The sequence below is a fragment of the Papaver somniferum genome, chromosome 3 (genome assembly GCF_003573695.1).
Source record: "Papaver somniferum cultivar HN1 chromosome 3, ASM357369v1, whole genome shotgun sequence".
NCBI lineage: Eukaryota > Viridiplantae > Streptophyta > Magnoliopsida > Ranunculales > Papaveraceae > Papaver > Papaver somniferum.
The window spans coordinates 150,557,499-150,580,779 of NC_039360.1; the positions used below are offsets into that span (position 1 = coordinate 150,557,499).

At 40.0% G+C, this 23,281-nt stretch overlaps 1 long non-coding RNA gene across 3 annotated transcripts; it reads right to left on the reverse strand.

Annotated features, from left to right (window-relative positions):
• Positions 1-18,776: 18,776 nt before the first annotated feature.
• LOC113357668 lies at positions 18,777-22,702 on the reverse strand. Of its 3 annotated transcripts, XR_003363772.1 has the most exons (8): positions 22,280-22,702; positions 22,091-22,153; positions 21,138-21,278; positions 20,732-20,830; positions 20,560-20,620; positions 20,032-20,145; positions 19,328-19,489; positions 18,777-19,118 (listed from the first exon to the last, which is right to left on the reverse strand). It is a non-coding gene; the product is annotated as an uncharacterized LOC113357668 (long non-coding RNA). The 3 variants fall into 3 exon arrangements; XR_003363771.1 differs by having other exon boundaries at positions 22,091-22,702; XR_003363773.1 differs by having other exon boundaries at positions 20,725-20,830; positions 22,091-22,702.
• Between the last annotated feature and the right edge of the window lie 579 nt (positions 22,703-23,281).

The following is a 23,281-nucleotide window of genomic DNA, read 5'->3' on the forward strand; positions in this document are numbered from 1 at the left end:
CATTAATTTTATTAATTATGCTCGGTTTAACGACCAGTATTCTAATTAATATTTTTGGTACGCTGCCAATAATCCATCAGATGAGCAACACATACTCAAACGATCAAATATTCAAAAAATCATCACATGAGCAACACTTGCTCAGATGATAAATATTTTCTCAAATCAAGGAATATTGGTTCAACAATCAATATTCAACGATCCATCGAATGAGCAATACTTGCTCACTTCATCGTAAGAACTATACCTCTGTCTCATGACATGTTCAATTCATGAGTTTCAGAACATCATGTTCAACTCAGCAACTACATGGACTCATCGTCCCATCAAACCACGAAGTCATCAAATTGACTAACATACCACGAGACGTCAATCGTGTCACTTTGGGGGATATCACTTAGGGTTTTGGTCTGGTGGTCTACGGCACGTATGTTCAAAAACACGATGGAATGTGAGAAAGTCATGCAATCAGTTGAAGGAATTCACGAGGTAGTGGGTGGAAAATCGACCAAGTCTCCACACGTTGAGCAACTGGTTTCAAACACGATCTCCACTTCCCCACTCCTTGATTCCATCAACTGTCACACTTCATGGGATCATGGTGTCTAAAATTCCAGCAATATAAATAAGTCTCTGAATCATGATTGAATCATCAGCATCATCAGTATCATCAATCTCACGTCAAACTGACAACACGAGAAGGACATAACCGAGCATTGTATGTCACTGGTTTCATCAAAGGCACCGAATTTTGAAGAGCTCTTGTCGACACCGGTGCTTCCACCAACATTGTCACTATGAAGACTCTCAGGATGGCCAGATTCCCACAAGGTAAAATCTTTCGCTATCCCATCCTAATGACAGGATTTGAAGGAAGTCAAAGCCATACATATGGATATGCATACATAGATTTGAGAGTGGGGCCGATTCGATCGAAAGCAAAGTTTCATGTGATCGAGCAAGAACCTAACTACCACATAATACTGGGACGCCCATGGCTCCATGAGAACAAGGTGGTTCATTCAACATACCATCAATGCATGAAGGCACTGCTCGACAACAAGATCGTTCGCATTCCGGCTTCATCATCTCCTTATGCTCCCGTCTATGATACTGAGTTCCTTGAATCTCAAAAAGGCGTCCCAGAACCTCCAAGCAGGATTCGCAGTACTCCACTTCCAAGATGGAAGACTATCGAGAAGGATGATAATCCCTCATCCTTAGCTGCTAAAATGATCAAGTCACCTACTACACCGACTAAATTCCATAATGATCAAGTCTCAGCTCCAGGGTCAAACTTCACGACCGATCGAGACGTAGAAGGGATAGTCATTTATCGCCGACGAAAAGATTAGCAATTAATCGGGGAGAACGATGAAAAGTCTCCCCACCATGAAGAATCGTGTAAGAGTGAGCTATCACTTGAAGAAGAAGTCCAGGATGCCCCACGACAACTACAGGACGACACTGACTCTACCAATGATGATCTTGAAACAAACAATATTGGGACTGAAGACGATCCAAGGCCAATCCTGATCAGTTCAGCACTATCACCAGAGGAGCGGACCGAGCTGATAAAATTATTGAAAGAATATCAATATGTCTTCGCATGGACGTACGAAGAAATGCGGGGTCTGGATGACAAACTCGTCACCCATTACCTGCACATCGTCCCTGGTTCCAAAGCTGTCAAACAACGCCCAGACAATTTAGACACGAAGTCGAGGAGAAAATCAAGGTCGAAATCCAGAAACTGTTTGCAGCAGGGTTCATCAAGCCTATTCTTCATCCAACGTGGATAGCAAATGTGGTACCTGTTAAAAAGAAAAATGGTCAAATCAGATGTTGTGTCGACTTCAGGAACTTGAATAAATGTTGTCCAAAGGATGATTTTCCTCTACGCAACATTGACATACTCGTCGATGCAACCAGTGGTCACGGTATGTTCTCATTCATGGACGGCTATAGTGGGTACAACCAGATCAATATGTATGAACATGACGCCAACAAGACCGCGTTCCGTACTCCCATTGGGAATTTTCACTACACTGTGATGCCCTTTGGATTAAAGAATGCTGGTGCCACCTATCAACGAGCCATGACTTCCATATTTCACGACATGATGCACAAGCAAGTAGAAGACTATGTTGAAGATGTGGTGGTAAAATCGAAGACTCGAGCATCTCATCTCGAAGTTCTAAGGCAGGTGTTTGAAAGATGCAAAGAATACAAATTAAAAATGAATCATTTAAAGTGCGCATTCGGAGTTTCTTCCGGAAAATTCTTAGGATTCCTGGTCACGGCTGAAGGGATCAAAGTCGACCCAGACAAGGCAAAATCTATTACCACCATGCCTCCTCCACATACCGTGAAGGAACTACAGAGCTTTATGGGCAAGGTAAATTATATTCGACGCTTCATTCCTGGATTAGCTCAACTCATTGCTTCGTTCACACCTCTACTGAAGAAAGGAGCAAGCTTCGCCTGGACAGCTGTTCAACAAGAAGCTTTCCATAAAATACAACAGATATTATTGTCACCAGCCGTCATGAAGTCTCCAGTGCAGGGACGACCTCTGATTCTTTACACAGCCTCCAGTGACGTCGCCATCGGCGCACTCCTCGCTCAGAAAGACGACGAAGGCGTCGAACCACCGATTTACTACTTCAGCCGCACAATGAGAGATGCTCAACTCCGATATCCAAAGGCCGAAAGGGCATGCCTGGCATTGGTACATGCAATCCAGAATTTCAGACATTACTTACTATCTAACAGATTCGTACTCATCTCCAAAGCTGATCCCATAAAGTTCTTGCTATCAAAGCCAGCCTTGATAGGGAGACCAGCGAAGTGGCTACTCCAGATGTCAGAATTTGACATAGCTTGCACGCCACCTAAAGCCATCAAAGTTCAAGCGTGCGCAGACTTGCTCGCTGCTTTTCCAGGGGAAGACACAACAACACTACATGAAGAAGTGCTCGGCGAATTCCCAGACATCTTGGTCATCAAGGAAGAAACATGGCTTCTATACTTTGATGGATCTTCCACCCCTAGTAGTGACACCGGAAGAGCGGGCATAGTACTGGTCAAGTTTTCTCACATTCGTTCAAGTTAGATTTCCACTGCACCAACAACTCAGCATTATATGAAGCCTTCCTATTAGGATTATCATTGGCCAAGCAAACAGGAGCAACACACCTTGAGATAAGGGGGGATTCAAAATTACTGGTCAAACAGATGAATGAAACGTATTCTCTCAAGAAAATCACACTTGCTCCATTCAGAACTGAAGCTCAGCGACTGTTGACCTATTTTGCTGACGCAACGATCGTCCATACTGGACGGACTAACAATAGGCATGTTGATTGCCCAGCAACTCTCTCCTCCAAGATGCAATTTGAAGGAGCAGAGAAAACGATCATTGTACAAAGGCGTACCGTATCTTCAACTTGGCTCACTCATATAGAAGACATTCCAGCAAACGATTGGCGAGCACGCATCATTCATGAATTGAGCAGCTCTGTTTCAGAAGGCCAAGTCAGCCTCAAAGAATTGAAGAACTACTTCTTGCTCCATGGAGGACTATACTATCGAAACCTTGATGGATCTCTATCACGATGTCTTGGGAGCAACGAAGCGGAAGAACAACTCAAGCGCATACATGAAGAAATCTGCGGGCAAACGTTAGTGGTAACACTTTACAGAAAGCTTCAAAGAATGGGATACTACTGGCCATCCATGGAAACTCAATCAAGAGATTTACAAGGATCTTGTCCTGATTTCCAAACACCTCCTCATCACCTGGAGATTTTGACAGTCCACCACACCGGGGACTGGAAGGAGCCTTACATCAAATACCTCCGGGATAACGAACTACCACTGGAAAAGAAGCAAGCAGTCAAACTCATTCAGAAAGCTAAGAGATTCGTCTATCTCGATGGGATCTTATACCGCAAAAGCTTTGGTGAGAATTTACTGAGGTGCTTAGCCGAACATGAAATCCCTACGATCCTGAAGGAAGTACATGATGGAGAACATCAAGGAAAGAGGAAACTATTTCTTCAAATTCATGAGAAATATTATTAGCCAACCATGTAAGATGATGCAGCTGCACACGTTCAGAGGTGTCACCAATGCCAAACCCATGGTAATCTCATCCACACTCCTTGTCTTCTGTTGAATTCTGTTAATAGTCCGTGTCCTTTCTACAGCTGGGGACTAGATATCATTGGGAAGATCAATCCAGCATCTTCAAAACAACATGAATACATCATCACTGCGACAGAGTACTTCACCAAGTGGGTCTAAGCTATTCCTCTTCGAAGCACCACTGGAGTTACGATTGCCACATTCATTAAAGAGCACATAATATACAGATTCGGAGTTCCTAAGCATATCATCACAGATACCTTTTGCCAATCAAGATGTTGAGAAGCTGCTCAATAAATATGGGATCAAACAAATCTTCTCCACACTGTACTATCCACAAGGAAATGGTCAAGCAGAAAGTACCAACAAGACTTTGATCAGGATTATCAGTCAGACGATTCATGACAATCCTCGATCGTGGCATGAGCAATTACCCATGGATTTATGGGATTACAGAACTGCACCAAGGAGCTCGATCGGTACTTCGCCATATTCCCTTGTCTATGGAGCCGACGCCATACTTCCAGCAGAAATCAAAGTTCCCTCAGCCAGGATTGCAGCATCCAGTGGTGTACAATGGGATGAGGCTAAAATTTCCAGATCAAGGATCGCTGAGCTAGATATGCTTGAATCAAGGAGAACCAAGGGGGGGAAAATATGTGGAAGCTGACAAACAGAGGATCTCCAGAGCCTACAATAAAATGGTAAGACCTCGAACATTTCAAGTAGGAGATTTGGTATTAAAGACGACAAAGCACATTCAACAAGACATGTCTGCTCCTAAATTCTCTCCTAAATGGGAAGGACCGTATGTTGTTATCAAAGCAGTGTCTAGCGGATACTACAAAATTTTAGCAATCGATGGAGGAAAGGAAGGAAACATCATCAATGGAAAATGGCTCAAAGCTTATTATGCCTTATCCATGAAACAAACTACCTCTTCATCATTTCAAGCATTTTCAAAAATGTAATTTCATTCCTCCAAAGAGCATGCTAATGCTCCTTTGTTCATTAAACATTTCATAAATGAGCAAAATTCGTTCATACCATGATCAACTATTTCACCTAACTAGAAACTCATATTTATTCAAAAAACAACAACCACAAATGCTCACTCATAGCAAACCATCCAGCAACGGATAATCCCTGTAAGAAGCCTCGTCAAGCTTCTTCTGAAAAATCTTGGTCTTTGCCTTCAAGTCTTCGACCGCTTTCTCAACCCTTGCTCACTCCAGAGACAGTATCCTCTCCTCATCTAGTAAAGCGGCATTCATGAAAATTGCATCGGCAGCCTCTGCCGCCTTATGAACCTTGATTATCTCAAGACGGAGCCAGCTTACATTGAATCACAATATCTCACAATTCGAGATCATTTCATCCCAGTTGTGCAGTTCATGATTTTTGACGTCTCGCAAATGCATCTGGTTCATTTCCTCGATGATCGGCAATAACCCCGCTACCGTGGTTAAAAGAGTTGGAAGAAAACCTTTCCACACTTCTGTGGTAGCAATGTGACATACCTCTTCCAAATCTTGGTGTACAGAGGCGCATGACATTTGGGAATCACGAATCTACCGACCACTTCATTGTCTGGGAAGGTACTAATCAATGGAGCTTCGAATAAGAGTACATCGGTTGGGTATTCACGAACATGGACACTGTCTTCAGTCTCCACGGATCCTGCAGAATCTTCACATGCCTGGTTTCTGCTTTCCTCAACCTCAACTACGGTCACGGACTTTTCACTCTTTCTTCGTCTAGCATCGACGACGACACGGACATCCGCCTATGATGAAACGAAGGAGTGTTAATCCGGGTACTCAGTACAATCTCAAGAGTCATGGGTTTACTTACAGACGATCCAGCTTCAGCACGAGACGATCCATACCGGGCAGGAGCTCTAACAGTCCGCTTAGGCCTTGCATTATGAGGAGTAGCATTGTTCTTATAGTCCTACGACAAATCATTCTCTTGTGATCAACAATCTCGATCGAACAGAGACAAGAAAGGAGAAGAAGAAGAAGTGTAAAAATTACTGAGATAGACGTTGCTATTTCACACTTCGACTGAAGATCATCTTGAGAAGAAATGCTATTGCTCGACATGACGGCAAGGAGGTAGGATCAAAACTTCTCTGCACGATGAAACTGACTCAGGAATGGAAGAAATATTTGCGTGGATCATAGATTTGGAGTCTTGAAGATATATATATCAGGCGATAGTCATCCCTCGCGAATAGTCAACTCAGTTACGAGTTTTACTGAAACCCTAGGCTTCAAAGATCGATACTGAAGATGCGGAGGAAAAATAACGCATTGGGGACTGAACATCACGGGTCGAAGGATAGGCCACGCGGCCTTGTACACGTCATGAATCCTCAGCCGTGCATTATGTTACTTCTCATGAAAATCGACAAGTCATGATGAATTTGGATGTATGGACATTGGTCTATGTCATGGATTAGAAGAAATCGACGTTAACAAAAATGTTCATCATTCAGAAGAAATGTCTAATTGAAGTAAAGTCATTTAAACAGTCAAAAGAAGATATCCCCTATGAATACTAAAAGGGAATGCTCTAACGTTTAAAGAAGATGGAAGTAAAACTACTCGTCAGACTCATCCGAATTGCCAGATTCATCGTCACTATCCTTCTCGGAATCATCTTCTTCAGAGTCACTGTCAGAATCATTGGTGAAGTCCGGTGGATGGAGGAAAATATCATCATCATCTGAATCCGAGTCATCTTCTGCTGCAGCTTCAGCTTCAATTTTCTTCATCATCCTCTGATGCTCTCTTTCATATCGATCAGGCAATGTAACGCTCGGATGGTTCCCATGTGATCTCTTCTTCAGAAGCATCAACATCAGAATCGGAAGGCACTCCATCCAAGAATCGATGCTGCTCCTCAACCCTCTGTCTCTTACGCCGGGTGCGATCTTTCTCACGTTGACAGGCATCCTCCTTTTTGTCTTCAGCTCCTCTTTTCTTGAGTTCAGCAAAAGAGACTCTTCGCTCACCCAAGTGAACATTAGGCTTCGCCCCTTCATGGGGAACCATAGCCTTTGATTTCGCTACAGGATCATCAGAATCCTCATCAGAAGAGCCATAGGAAGAAGAGGAATACCAGTAATCGTAATTGATGTTGTTGTTGGTCGACATTTTCTGGAACCGGAAGATCAAAGATTACTACTATGTAAACAAACCAACATCAGCAATAAAGGTAACTCTGAACTCTTACCTCTTTACAATTCTAATAATGGTAGTAGTTATGCCGTAAGACTTAACACCTCAAAATCGTTCGTCTCTTCGAAAACTGCAAAAACGAACGAAACTTTATTTAATTTCCGAAACTGATTTTTCATAAAATCACGGACACAATTTTCATAATGTGAACATTCACACAACTGACCTATGAAGTTTATAACAATAAAATATTTCATTATAAATATATTGTCTATCTTCGAAGGTTCCTCAAAACACACGCTTTGATTTTTCGAAAAAAGCAGCAATTAATGCAACATTGCTTACATAAATTCTCAAGAATTTTATCTAATGAAAACAAATTCATGCAAATAAAATATACCATCATATTTTACACAATATATATCACGGCTGCATATATATAAAAAAAAAATTCCTTCGTATTGTAGTTATTTGTCTTTAAAACGAAGGTTTATTTCAAAAATATTGTGAAATCTCACATCTCATACATATGATAAAGTTTTGTATTTACATGAAAAATCATAAGCAAAATTTTATCACTGGACACAAGTTCATCATACATATTTTCCTTCGTGTCGTCGTTATTTGTCTTTAAAACGAAGGATTATTCCGATTTCATGAAAATTCACTTCTTTTATGATGAAACCTTGGTATACATGAGAGCTCATACACTAAGTTTTATCACTGGACCTAGGTTCATATTTAAAAAAAAAATCTCTCTCAAAAATCAGGATTATAGTTAGTTTTCAAAACTAACGATCGAACGAACATACGTTTTCAAAAACGAGGATTTTTTCATAAAACTCACACTAATATACACACATGTATATAAATTCATCATGGTCAAAGCATGAACAACACATGAGGATCATAAACATCAACATCAAAAAAAAACAAAAAAAAACACGTACCTGGTCGGCCGGAATTTGGCCAGCGGCAACGGACGGCGACTGGCGGCGGCGGCGGCGCTGGATCCCGGCGGTCTTCTCCTGTTGCTGGCACGTGAAGATGAAGAGGTGATGGAAGTTGGACGTGAAAAAAAAGAAGGGATTAATCCCTTTTATACAATTTTTATTTCCAAAACCTAATTTTCTAAGGATTTCCTTATTGGGTCCGGCCCGCGAATCCTAACCGACCATGGACTCGTTGTCCAAACCAAAGGATCAACACCAATTTATGCTCATCAAACGATGCTCCAATCATGACATAGAATCCTTCATCAAGTCGTGGTTTGATCATGCTCTCTAAATCCGGTAACGTCACTTACGACTAAGTTCAATTACTAGTATTATTATTTATGGCGAGAAAATCACCATTTAATGCTTACTGAGGAACACAGCTTTCCTCAGTAAGCAGGGGACTAAATGTAGGTGGTGGATTTTCGACAAGGGTTAAAATCGTAAACTCATAATTATACGAAGCTCTGATCCAGCAATAAGATGTGAGTATCGAGACACGGGTCTCTCATCGAATTATCAACGGAGAGTACTTTCTCTCAGAGTACATGTAGATATGTAGTCTCACGACTGGACAACGACATATCTCATGAATACTGAATACTTTCAGTGATTATTTCTATATAGAATCACGAGATGGACGGCTCCTAGACAGCTTGCTCTGCTCGTATAGAGCGATAACGTCTTCAGGAACAAACAACGAGTTTACCCTGACTATATAAAGGATATGACTTACCAACAAGCTCATATCGGGATAATTAATGCTCCTAGACAGCTTGCTCTGCTAGTATAGAGCCACAAAGTTAATTATTCCTAATTACAATTGCTCATATTCCATGGTCGAATCCACGACTTGTCCCATGGAATGGCAATAACAATTGCTCCTATTCCATGGTCGAATCTACGACTGGTCTCATGGAATGGCAATAACAATTGATCCTATTCCATAGTCGAATCCACGACTGGTCCCATGGAATGGCAATAACAAATGTTCCTATTCCATGGTTGAATCTGCGACTGGTCCCACGGAATGGAAATAAACAATTGTTCTGATTCTATGATCGAATCCACGGCTTTATCTCATAGAATAGAAATAACTATATCATCTCATTACTCCGATTTCATGGTCGAATCCACAACTGGTCTCATAAATGGTAATAGATAAATCTTAATTACTCTGATTCTATGGTCGAATCTACGATCCCATGGAATGGCAATAACAAATGTTCCTATTCCATGGTTGAATCTGCGACTGGTCCCACGGAATGGCAATAAACAATTGTTCTGATTCTATGATCGAATCCACGGCTTTATCTCATAGAATAGCAATAACTATATCATCTCATTACTCCGATTTCATGGTCGAATCCACAACTGGTCTCATAAATGGTAATAGATAAATCTTAATTACTCTGATTCTATGGTCGAATCTACGATCCCATGGAATGGTAATGCTCACTTTATTATTCTGAATTCGTAGTCGAATCCTCAGCTGATCCTATGAATTAATAATAAACATCTTATTACTCAGTTTTGTGAATTATTCTCCACTGAATTCCACAATTAGTAATAAATAATCAACAACCGGGCGTCTGAGCTCTCTCTAAGTAAACCCCGACTCAAATGGTGAAAGTGTATTCAACGACGATATACTAACAGTCACCGCACGAACGAGTATTTCAAGATACAACGAAACGATGAACCTATGCAAAATAGGGAAGAAAATAATAAATAATTAAAAATATTGACCAGGGTGCTGGGAACACGGAAACACGACCTACTGACCGTGCCGTGGTCAGTTTCACGCCAGTTTTATATTTTTAATACATTTAAATTATTTTCCACGATTTGATGAAAATTCTCTCATCTAATCAAATCTCCTTCGTCTCGAGGAAACTCTTCGGTTTCATGGTACTTCCATAAATCCATAACAAATAATATAAAATTAAGGAAAGGAGTGTGGGGCGTGACCATTGGCCTACCGGCCATGCCTTGGTCCCATCTGGCCCCACACCCCACGGTTCCTTATTATTTTATTATTATTATTACTATTTCTCTAATTTCAAGAAAAAACTCCTTGATTTCATAGTATTTTTTGCACAAATCATCATATAATAATAAAATAAAATAAAATTATTAAAACTTGTGGGACCGGGCCACTAGCCGGTCCCACACGCCCTTTGCTTTATTATTTTATTATTATTTATCATATTTTTCCCTAAATTCATCAAATTCCTTGATTTTATGGTATTTCTCTCAAATTAGGAAAAAATTTCCCTCAAATCATCAAAAATACCTAAAAATATTAAAAAAATTATGAAAAACTTGTGGGACCGGTCCATAGCCGGCCGGCCATGCCTCCATGGTCCCACACGCCCGTGTTTTTATTATTTTAATATTTTGCTTCCATGAACTCATAAAAACTCCTTCAATTTATGGAAACTCCATAAATTCATCAAATTCCTTGATTTTAAAGTATTTTTCTCAAATTAGGAAAAATTCCCTCAAATCATCAAAAATACCTAAAAATATTAAAAAAAAATTATGAAAAACTCGTGGGACCGGTTCATAGCCGACCGGCCATGCCTCCATGGTCCCACATGCCCGTGTTTTTATTATTTTAATATTTTGCTTTCATGAACTCATGAAAACTCCTTCAATTCATGGAAACTCCCTAAATTCATCAAAATTCTCAAAATTCATGAATTTTTCATAAAATCATCAAAATATTATAAAATTAAGGAAAAGGCATCACGGGACGGTGGCCACGACCGGCCAACCATGCCTTGGCCTCGGCGGTCCCACGCCTCCTTATTCCTTATTTTATAATTATTTTCCATCATCTCATGGTGTTTTCCTCAGTTTCGTCGAAACCCTAATTTTGGCACATTTTCTCGAATGGATGCTCAATTGCACGCCAGAAAATATCAAAATTCTCAGGACTGAGACGCGGACGCCTTGGGGACACGAGCACGCTATCTTGACAGAAGCAGGTCCCATCAAATTTCACAGTTTTGACCTAATTTGCACAATTGCACGTATTAGGTCCAAGACTCTTCCAAACACTTTGGATTTTCATGAAGCGACCATCAGGCGGTCACGTGACTACCCAGGGCCGGTTTCATGACCCCATGGTCGGTCCCTCACTCCGTCATAATTAATTAGGTTTTCTCACCTAAGGCTCAGACGAGTATTTTCGAATAAATGATTAAACCAGCATTTGATCATTCTTTCACCAACAAATCGTCAACTCTTCAGGAGTTCTTTGTATTTGCTCACGTGAGCATATGGACACTACATGGTTGATCCACGGTCCCATGTAGTCGCTCCCTCCTTCGTCTCGTGGTTAAACTTCTGACGAACCATGAATTGATCATCAATTGATCAAATTAGGGTTTCTGAATCCAAGGATCATCATTCCAGATCCCAACCTTAATAATTTTACGACGACCTCATGGTCATTAATTTTATTAATTATGCTCGGTTCAACGACCAGTATTCTAATTAATATTTTTGGTACGCTTCCAATAATCCATCAGATGAGCAACACATGCTCAGATGGTCAAATATTCAACAATTCATCACATGAGCAACACTTGCTCAGATGATAAATATTTGCTCAAATCAAGGAATATTGGTTCAACAATCAATATTCAACGATCCATCGAATGAGCAATACTTGCTCACTTCATCGTAAGAACTATACCTCTGTCTCATGACATGTTCAATTCATGAGTTTCAGAACATCATGTTCAACTCAGAAACTACATGGACTCATCGTCCCATCAAACCACGAAGTCATCAAATCGACTAACATACCACGAGACGTCAATCGTGTCACTTTGGGGGATATCACTTAGGGTTTTGGTCTGGCGGTCTACGGCACGTGTGTTCAAACACGCGATGGAATGTGAGCAAGTCGTGAAATCAGTTGAAGGAATTCACGAGGTAGTGGGTGGAAAATCGACCAAGTCTCCACACGTTGAGCAACTGGTTTCAAACACGATCTCTACTTCCCCACTCCTTGATTCCATCAACTGTCACACTTCATGGGATCATGGTGTCTAAAATTCCAACAATATAAATAAGTATCTGAATCATGATTGAATCATCAGCATCATCAGTATCATCAATCTCACGTCAAACTGACAACACGAGATCATCAACTCATCAATTGAGCAACTACTCTCAATTGAGCAATTTCAATCATTCAGAGCTTATCATATTCAGAATTCACACACCGACAATCTTTGATTACCACTGATTCCACGTATTTCTCATCTTCCCTCCTACAGATCAATCCATCCTCTCTTGTAACCGAATTTACTCTGGAACGGTCATTGTCTTTATTTAGGCCGGAGTACTACAGATTGATCTCTCGAATCTAAAGCACCCCCTTTGCAGCGGTGCATCTGCGTGAGGTTTAACATTTCGCTCGGTTCGAGGAGTCTCCTCCGTACGATCATCTCCTCAATTCCTTAAAAACCAGCAAATCGTTTTCCCCATCCACAAGTCCCTAGTCATACATTTCTTTATCTGTTTCTGGAGGCTCAGTGAGTGTCTCTTGAATCAACAGACGCTTGCCTGACACGATGTGGTTTAATGCCGCAAACATGTATTTCCTTTGAGCCTTTGATAAGTATAGCAATTCGCAGACATGATTGATTAAGGATTGAACTGCTTCTTTGACGGGAGGCTCAGAGATGGTAAAGGTTCAGACTGGAAGGGGGTTTCTGTGTACTCCTTCAGTCCCCAGGTTGAGTTCTCCCGATTTTACCATTTCTCTGAATATGCATTTCAAAGTTTTACAATCACTTGTGGGGTGACTGACGAACCTATGAAAGCGACAGTACCGAGGATTTTTCATGGCCTCTTCAGTTGGTTCCTTCTTGACATATGGCAACCTGATTGCACCGTCTTGAATCCAGGCGTCCAGTAATTTGATAACTTCTTCAATGGAGCAGGGAAAATCAGGTGCTTCTGGATCTTCCGTGTGTTGAGGAGGAGCTTGCCCATTATCTTTCTTTTGCGCCTTTGAAGGGGCTGAGGAAGTATGTTTATGTTGTGGATCAGCTTTCCGTTTGCTTCCTTCGGCGACAGCATTTGTGGAAGGTTGAAGGTTGTATTGTTTGTTGATCAAACGTCTGTTGTTGCCTCTTGCCTCTCGTGGTTCTTCAGCTTTTGCAGTCTTAGTCCTTTCTAATATAGCAGGTGCAGTAGTTGCCGACCTCTTGGCTGCTTCATGGAGTTCTGAGAAGGTCTGGAACTTGAGATTCTCCAATAAGGCTCTGTAGACTGGAATCATTCCATTGATGCATAAGTCCACAAGTTGATGCTCTGTGACATTCGGATCATGGCAATCCAACGCTTGAACTCTGAACTTTTTCACATAATCGTTAGGATGCTCGTTGTTCTTTTGAAACATCCTTCCGAGATCAGAGAGGATAACTTGCTCTGAAACGAAGAAATACTTCCTATAGAAAGCATTAACCATTTCTCCCCAATGCCTTTCAAGGATTTTGAAAATTCTTTGAGGCGGACAACATGGTTATGCTCATGTTCAACCAAAGCTTCCAGGAACCGAGAAACATGTTCCCGAGCATTGCCGGTTCCGTCGTACAAAGTAAAGGTTGGAGAGATATAACCTTTTGGAAGAGGAATCCTTTGCGTATCAGCAGGGTATGGAGGCTGGTGAAGATGGACATGTGGTGTCTTGTCCTTTCCATGGTTCTCCCGAAGGCGTTCTAAATCTTCCCGAGTGATGAAGTTTAATGATTCTTTCGCCGATGGATCGTCTGCATGTTTGCGAGCTTCATCATCATCAATTGTATGAATTGGAATTACCTCAGGATCGGCGTCTGAGGATTTTTCCTTTTCCTTGGATCTTCCCTGACATTGTATCAGTGAGAGCCTTCAGTTGATTAAATAGCTCCTTCTGTGTTGTAGCCATATCGGTTTGATTCTTTGCAAGAGTCTCTTGCACTTTGATGAGATAAGCAATGGTAGGTGGTAGATTCCCTCTGACTTCCTCAGGGTGTCGGCCGAACAAAGGATGACCATCCGCGTTGACGTGAGGAGGAATGACATCACCACCGTTAGTGTTAGAGGCCGGAATCGTTTCCGGGATATCCTCGTTGTTGTTGTTGTTGTTACTAGTGCTAGCGCCGTTTGCGTTGGAACCTGTGACTAACCCAGACCTAAGACCGGCCATCTTGTGAAATTGTGAGATTGCAACCGAGAGAATGATCTCCCACTGTGGTCTCCAATATTTAGATGGGGCAAAACGATTTGCTGGTTTTCACGGGATTGAGGAGACGACCATACGGAGGAGACTCATTGAACAAGCGAAATGTTCAACCTCACACAGATGCACTGCAAGAAGGGAGTGCTTTGAATTCGAGAGATCAATCTGTAGTACTCCGGCCTAAACCAAGACAATGGTGTTCCGGAGTAAATTCGGTCACAAGAAAGGATGGGTTGATCTGTAGGAGGGAAGCTGAGAAATGTGTGGAATCAATGGTAATCAAAGATTGTGGGTGTGTTGTGAATTCTGAATAAGATAAGTTCTAAATGATTGAATCTCTGTTGAGAGTAATTACTCAAATGTTGAGTTAATCTCGTGTTGTCTGTGAGACGTGAGATCGTTGTATTGTCTTCAATCATGATTCAAAGACTTATTTATATTGCTGGAATTATAGACACCATGATCCCATGAAGTGTGACAGTTGATGGAATCAAAGAGTGGGAAAGTGGAAAACGTGTTTGAAACCAGTTGCTCATCGTGCGGAGACTTGGTCGATTTTACATCCACTACTTTGTTAACTCCTTCAACTGATTGCACGACTTGCTCACATTCCATCGTGTGTATGAACACACGTGTCGTAGACCGCCGGACCAAAATCCTAGTTAATATCCCCCCAAGTGACACGATTGATGTCTCGTGAACGTGGAGTCTGCAGGGCAGACGTGTATTTAGTCAGTTGCTGACTTCATTGGACGATGAGTCCATGTATTTGCTGAGTTGAACATGATTCTGCAAAATGTTCTGAAACTCATGAATTGAACGTGTCCGTTGAGATAAAGGTGTAATTCTCACGTTGAGGTGAGCAAGTGTTGCTCATTCGATGAATTGTTGAATATTGATAGTTGAACCAATATTCCTTGGTTTGAGCAAATATTGCTCATCTGAGCAAGTGTTGCTCGTCTGATGAATTATTGGCAGCGTGACCGAAATAAAACATTAATTAGAATACTGGTAGTTGAACGAGTATAATAAAATGGTGATCATGAGATCGTCGTAAAATTATTAGCGTTCGAATATGGAATTATGATCCTTGGACTCAGAAACCCTAATTTGATCAATTGATGATCGAGTGATAGTTTATTGAAAATTTAACCATGGAATGAAGAAGGACCGGCTACATGAGACCGTGGGTCGACCATGTAGCATCCATATGCTCGCGTGAGGAAATACCAAGACCCCTTGAAGAGTTGGTGAAAAGATGATCAAATGTTGGTTCTATCATTTTTCATATAATGCTCGTCTGAGCCTTAGGTGATAAAACCTAATTAATTCTGAAGGGATGAGGGCCCGACCAAGGGGTCATGAAACCGGCCCTGGGTGGTCACGGGATCAACTGACGATCATTCTATGAAATTCCAAAATTATTTGGAAGAGTTTTGGACCTAATACGTGCAATTGCACAAATTAGGTCAAATCATGAAAATACGTGAGACCGGCTCATTGCAAGCCAAAGAGCCAACCCTGGTCGGTCAAGGTAACATGCTCACGTCGTCAACACGTCCGTGTCTCAGTCCTGAGAATCTTGATATTTTCTGGCGTGCGTTTGCGCATCCATTTGAGAAAATATGACAAAATCAGGGTTTTGCTGAAACTGAGGAAACTTCATGAGATGAAGGAAAATAATTATAAAATGAAGGAATATGAGGCGTGGGACCGCTGGAGCCAAGGCATGGCCGGCCGGCCAGTGACCATGGTCCCACGGTGCCTTTTCCTAATTTTATAATATTTTTCATGATTTTATGAAAATATCATGAAATCAAGGAATTTTGCTGAAATTAAAAAGTTTCCTTAAAGTGAAAGAGTCTCCACGGGATCAAGGAAGTAAATAATATTAAAATAATAAAATAAGGGTGTGTGGGTCCGGCTTGGGCCTGGTCCCACAAGTTTCCCTAATTTTATGTAATTTTTGTATATTATTTTCCATGATTTGAAGGAATTTTCATAATTTGAAAGAAATAACATGAAATCAAGGAATTTCATGGGATCAAGGAAACCTTAAAATAATAATAATAAAATAAGGGGCGTGTGTAGGGGTGAGCATAAAAACCGGAACCGCGGATTTAACCCGTATTCGTCCGCAAAATTGCGGATTTCACCCAAACCGCAAGACGTATGGGCCGGACACGGGTGGGATTCTCAAATCCGCATGCGGTGCGGATGCGGTTGCGGTTGTCATTTGAATACCGCGGATTACCGCAACCGTAGAAAGAAGCAAAGTTTTCTTACCTGAGTATGAACCTAGGCTCAAAGAGAAAGAAGTGAAGTTCTTTGATCACTTATTTAACTAAATGAATTTAGGCCCAAAGAGAAAGAAGTAAAGTCCTTAAAACACTAACTGAATTTAGGCCCAACAAATAGAATCAAAACTAAGTTAACTAACTGAATACAATCAAAACTAAGTTAAGACACTAACTGAATTTAGGCCCAACAAGTACAATCAAGACTAGGTCAAATCCGCGGTTAATCCGCAACCGGCCCGTACAATCCGCGGATCCGCAAAGGTTAAATCCGCGGGTGATTGGGCCGGTCACGGTTCAATTTTGTAAATCCGCAACTTTGACGGTTCGGTTACGGGTGACCCCTAATCCGCAACCGTCCGTCCGTTGCACACCCCTAGGCGTGTGGGACCGGCTGAGGCATGGCCGGCCGGCTGGGCCCGGTCCCACGAGTTTCCCTAATTTTATATTATATTTTCATGGTTTTGTGAAAATACCATGAGATTAAGGAGTTTTCATGAGATTAGGGAAATAATAATAAAACAATGAGGAACCATGAGGTGTGGGGCCGGCCGGGATCAAGACATGGCCGGTTGGCCAATAATCACGACCCTACAATGTTTTTCCCAATTTTAGATTATTTCCTTGGTGCGAAGGAAACACCATGAAACTGAGGAGTTTCCTCAAAACGAAGGACATTTGTTCAAATGAAAGGATTTTCATAAGATCAATGAAAATTACAAAAAATATGATAAAATATAAAACTGGCGTGGAATTGGCCACGTCACGGCCGGTGAGCCCAATCCCTCAGCACCTTGGTCAATATTTAATTATTTATTATTTTCCTTCCTATTTTGCATAGGCTCATCGTTTCGTCGTATTTTGAAATACTCGTTCATGCGGTGATTGTTAGTGCATCATCGTTGAGTACACTTACACCATTTGATTCGGGGCTTACTCGGAGATAGCTCAGACTCCCGTGCGTTGAATATTTATTACTAACCCATGGAATTCTGCTGGGAAGAACCATCGATTGAAGTAACGAAATATTGCGAAAATATTTTTGAATATTTTCGGAAATTCAGCAGATGAATCCAAGAATTTACGAATAATTAACTTATGGCTCTATACTGGCAGAGCAAGCTGTCTAGGAGCATTAATTATTCTGACATGAGCTTGCTGGAGCTTCATATCCTCTATATAATCAGGGAAAACTGTTTTTTGTATCCTGAAGACGTTATCGCTCTATACTAGCAGAGCAAGCTGTCTAGGAGCCGCCAATCTCGTGATTCTATATAGAAATAATTACTGAAGTGTTCAGTATTCATGAGATATGTCGTTGTCCAGCCGAGAGACTACATATCTGCATGTACTCTGAGAGAAAGTATTCTCAGTCAGAGATTTGATGAGAGAACCGTGTCTCAATACTCACATCTGATTGCTGGATCAGAAGTTCGTATAATTATGGGTTTACGATTTCAGCCTTTGTCGAAAATCCACCATCTACAACTGGCCAAGCATAATTAAGCGAACCAATGGTGTAGAAGTAGTTCATTAGCACTGACAGACAAATAAGCTTAATAAGCTAAACACACCGAGCTGTGTGTGCATATGAAGACAAATGATCAATTCCACATCTAACTTACAGAACTGCAATTCTACAATTCTCTTTGAAGATAGTTAAGTGCGGCATTGGTCTCTGCTTTTATCAAGGCTACCTGAGCATAAAATTTTATTTGCGTATGTACTGCTTCTCATAGTTCTTATGAATTTCTTTATGTTACCTGTATTAAAGTTTAACCTGATGAATGAGTAGTGGGAGAAGGTAGAGGTCTCATAAACTTCACTTTCTGAAAGCTTAATGGATTGTTGTGAACATTGTTATTATTCTATCAGAATGAGGGATGTGCAGTGGGTTGGACCAACCTTTTAATTTGAGAATCAAAACAACATCCATGCATATTACAATCCTATGAACTACTCAATTAAATTCTTTTGCACATTACAGTAAGTACATAACAAAGATGTAGAGTAAGAAATTCACCACACTTAAAAGACAAAGTCTATAAAGATTTTAATTACACCACACACAACATAGGCGACTACAAAACAATAATCTACTCTCCTGCTTTTTTACGTGATTCTGTAAATATTTGGTGTAAGAGAGAGTTACTTACTTGATCTCAAATTGATGTCATGATCTTGGATCAAAGTTTACAACCTTTGAAAGGAACAAATATTTAAATCTCCTGGTGAACTGTCTTGTTCTCTGCCAAGATGTAAAAAAAAATGTATAGCATGTCAGCATCCTATAATAATTCTAAATAAGTTGTTAACCAATAGCGCAAAACATGAAACATCTATATATACAGTGTGTTGAAGTGTGTATTTTATTTTGAATCTTAGTCCTCAAAGCGTGTTATCCTGTTTATTTTTCTTTTTACTGTCATATTCAAATTAAGCCTCTGGTTAATGTACCTTAAGTTTTCGTTTTTCACTTCAAACATCTGAGACTGTTGACCGTTTGGTGTTTTGATCTTTTGAGGAGTGGTTGCATCTTTAAGATCGGTTCTTATTGCATGTCACTTAGGCGATAACATAGACACCATTATGCACAAACTGTAGGACAAACCACAGTCCCTGCATAAATGAATTGCACAGGACAACTGTATGAAGTTAGTTCAGAAATATAATTTAGAATTCAGATCTAAGATGGCAACATCTGGATTCCTCTTTCTGAAACTTGGAACCTCCATGATTCTGGAGTGTCGCATTAAAGCATCTAATCTCAGCACGGGAACTGAGAGTCGGGGTTATGTTCTAATGAACCATGGACAACTGTATGAAGTTAGTTCAGAAATATATTTTAGAATTCAGATCTAAAATGGAGACATCTGGATTCCTCTTTCTGGAACTTGGAACCTCCATAATTCTGGAGTGTCGCATTAAAGCATCTAATCTCAGCATGGGAACTGAGAGTCGGGGTTATGTTCTAATGAACCATGGGCAGGATGGGTGTGGGTCATACAGATCCACATAACTACGAAGTGTAACACCTAATTTCTGGTGCACATATTATAGTTTTTTTATTTGAAGTTTAGGCAAATTGTCACTTGTGATATGATAGATGACGAACTTTCAGCAATAACGATACAAACAAATACGAGTTTACATTTAATAACCTGTGTGCAGCACTCAATTGCAGCTTCGAATAATTTTTTTCGGTAAGCAGCATCGCCTTTCTTCTTTGAGTTTAAGGTGTCCTGCATTTGGTTGGTCCACATTTGAAAAGAGACCTGTATTACATTGGTAAATGGAAGTAACTCGGTTATTTTCCAAATAACTGTTACCATATATATACCCATTGGGAAAAGCCGACTCTAAAATCTAACAACGAATTCGCTAACATTTTTTTAGAGTTTAAGCATGCACCACCAACCTCAATTGTTGTTGCATTCTCAAGAAAGCTTAACAATTGTTGTTGCATTCTCAAGAAAGCTTAAGATAGAGGTGATAGAGGTGTGTAGAAATTCATTAAAGATTTACAAACTCAACTTAACACACTACACACCACAGACAGTTTTTCTTTGCTAGCATCAGGGAATGAAAGCCAGTTTAATGTGCTTAATTAGATAAGGAATTCTAAAATAATGTGCCATTAATAATTATCTTCCTTCTTACGATGATAATTTAATACCTAAATACCTTACCTGGCATGACATGAACACAGAAAACACATTCCAAGTTTTGTGGACTTCTTCGCCTCTCTCGCTGATACGGCAAAGCATGTTAAATGTGCATATGAGTACACTTCTGAGACTTTTGAGTGGTAATACGAAATATATGTTAAAAATATAGATTAATCAAAGAAGTACCTCTTACCGTCATTATCAGAGTTGGTATTCATTGTCCATCTGCGAGATCCGGATTTAAAGCTCAACTATAAACCTGAACGATAAGCTTGAAATCCTATATTTTTTCCTGCAAAAGTATATACTGTATTCCTTAATGAAGAGCAAGGCATCAAAACCTATAAACCCTGACAATCCTATAAAAGAAAAAAAAAAACAGAAAACTTGGATTAAGACAACACACGCACATGTATGACATAAAACACCAAGGCAGAACAATTCTAGTAAAGTGATCTTGTACTTTTGCATTTTCATGGCGTGATGCCGTGATTATTTCCTTAGACCCTAATAATACAACAGGCATTGTAAATAGTGGAGCAATGAAATACTCAATTTGTCAGTTCATAGCCAAATTAACAAAAAAACAATAGACATACCATTTGTGCATTCACCAATCTGCCCAATTTCTCGAAACGCTACAGCAAAATTAAGTTGTCATGGTGCTGCTACAACCATTACTTTAAAACCCTTTTTCCAATCAAATCTCCAAGCATTACATCTCCGAATATCTGATGTACCTACCAATTGATGTCAAAGTAATAGCGAGATTAAATGGAAGGAACAGAGAACAAAGAACAGGAGAAAAGCTAAAAACTAATGAGCAGACCCTAGACTTCGTGTTTACTAAGCAAGTTTTCATCTTTCTTCTTACCCACCTCTGCTATCCTATGCCTCTACTCGCTAAACACTTCGAACACCTATAGATTTCTCTAATTTCTGTTTGATTTTATCAGTTTAGTTTTATACGGTTCGCTGATTATTTTTATCAATCCTTCTCTCTTCAAGAAGTCTGGATTTCAAAATGTATTGCAATAAACCCTAATTTATCAATTTCTTATATGATATTGATATCTACGGTTTTCATTCTCAGGTTTGGGCATACATAAATTTTCTCAACCAAAACCAATACTTTTAAGAGTTTTTGAGTACATTAAATTAATGGATTAAATGGATTCAGGATTCAGTAAAGTTATAAAATCTTAAGCTATGGCACTTACTAAAACACCTTGCCAGTTCATAACAATACTAACAATAAAGAATACATTTGCCCATTTGTGCCTTTACCACGCTTCACGAACCCGAAGAAGGAGACCGAGCAAAATTATCCCCGAAGAAATAATATTCCACTGCTAATTACTTACTAAACAACTACAGAAATCAAGTAAATTTACTATTAACAGACTCTGTAGACAGAATCTTACGGAGGCTGAAACCAACCTCATATTGCTTCACTTGCATTCCACTCGTCGCAATAATAACTCAGACTCAGTAAACAACTATTCAAATCAAGTAAATTTACTATTAAAAGACGTTGTAGACAGAATCTTACCAAGGCCGAAATCAACGTAAGAATCGAATCGACTTTCAGCATCTGAGTTGCAATCCACTCTATCTGCATTTCATTCGTTGCAATAAAAAAATCAATAAAAATTAGTATTGAACCTTGAACACAATACACAAAAAAAAAATCAATAATTTTAGAGATTTAAGTAAAATTGAGTCTCAAGAGAAAAATCACCAAAAAAAATCACACTGAGCAGAGCATATACAATATCGGAAACCAACTCAGCAACAGTTGATGACTGAGACGGAAAGGTAAAAACCCTAGAATTTGGTGAACACAGAGAACGCTAATTTTGCCTAAACCTAATACCCTAAATTGCAACAATATTACAAGATCTTATTAGAACCCATAGAAGGCGAGAATCAACTACTAATTTTTACATTGATTTTCTTGACTGCATCTTAATCCGTAAAAACTGAACAATCAGTGCACCAAAAACAGATAGAGCGAGAAAATCACTGAACAAAAAACTGAACAATCGCTGATGAAAATAATAATAATGAAATCATAGATTCATAAATCAAACAAAACTTGTACTGAGAAAATAGGGCGAAAAAGGAAAGAGAGAGTGTGTTTTGAATTTTGACACACAGAGAAAAATTATGTTTTACTTTTCCACGATAAATTCGCTCCCACATCCTGAATTTCATTCACACACATGGACCCACTCAACGTTATCCGAAGTTTCCCAGCCGTCCAAGTCAAACTCCATCCGAATGATTCCGATCGCCGGATGACAATTTTCGGTAAATCTTGTCCACTGATTGACTCTTTGATCAAGGAGACAAAGTGCACTTTTTTTATTAAAGTGACGGTATTGAATAAAGTTATGGTGTCGTTCTTGATGCTGCTACGTATGCTCTTAGTCCTCAAGGTTACCAAACTTCCATTGGTATGATTAGGAGACTCGGTTGTGGTTGGGTTGCAGATCATATTGAAGATATCCCTCTCAAGAGCTGGTCAAATGACTGTTTTTCAGGGTTGTAGGTATGGCATGACATTTTCGAGTCTTGCCGAATCCTTCAATGGTTGGATTAAACCACACAATAATCTCTCTGCAAATGCTCTCCTGGATCAAGTAAAAAAGGATGTGATAAAGATGATGTCAGAAATGAGAAATATTGTTTAAGTTTCAAGACAATTACCACACCAAAAAACGAATCTAAGATGAAGGCT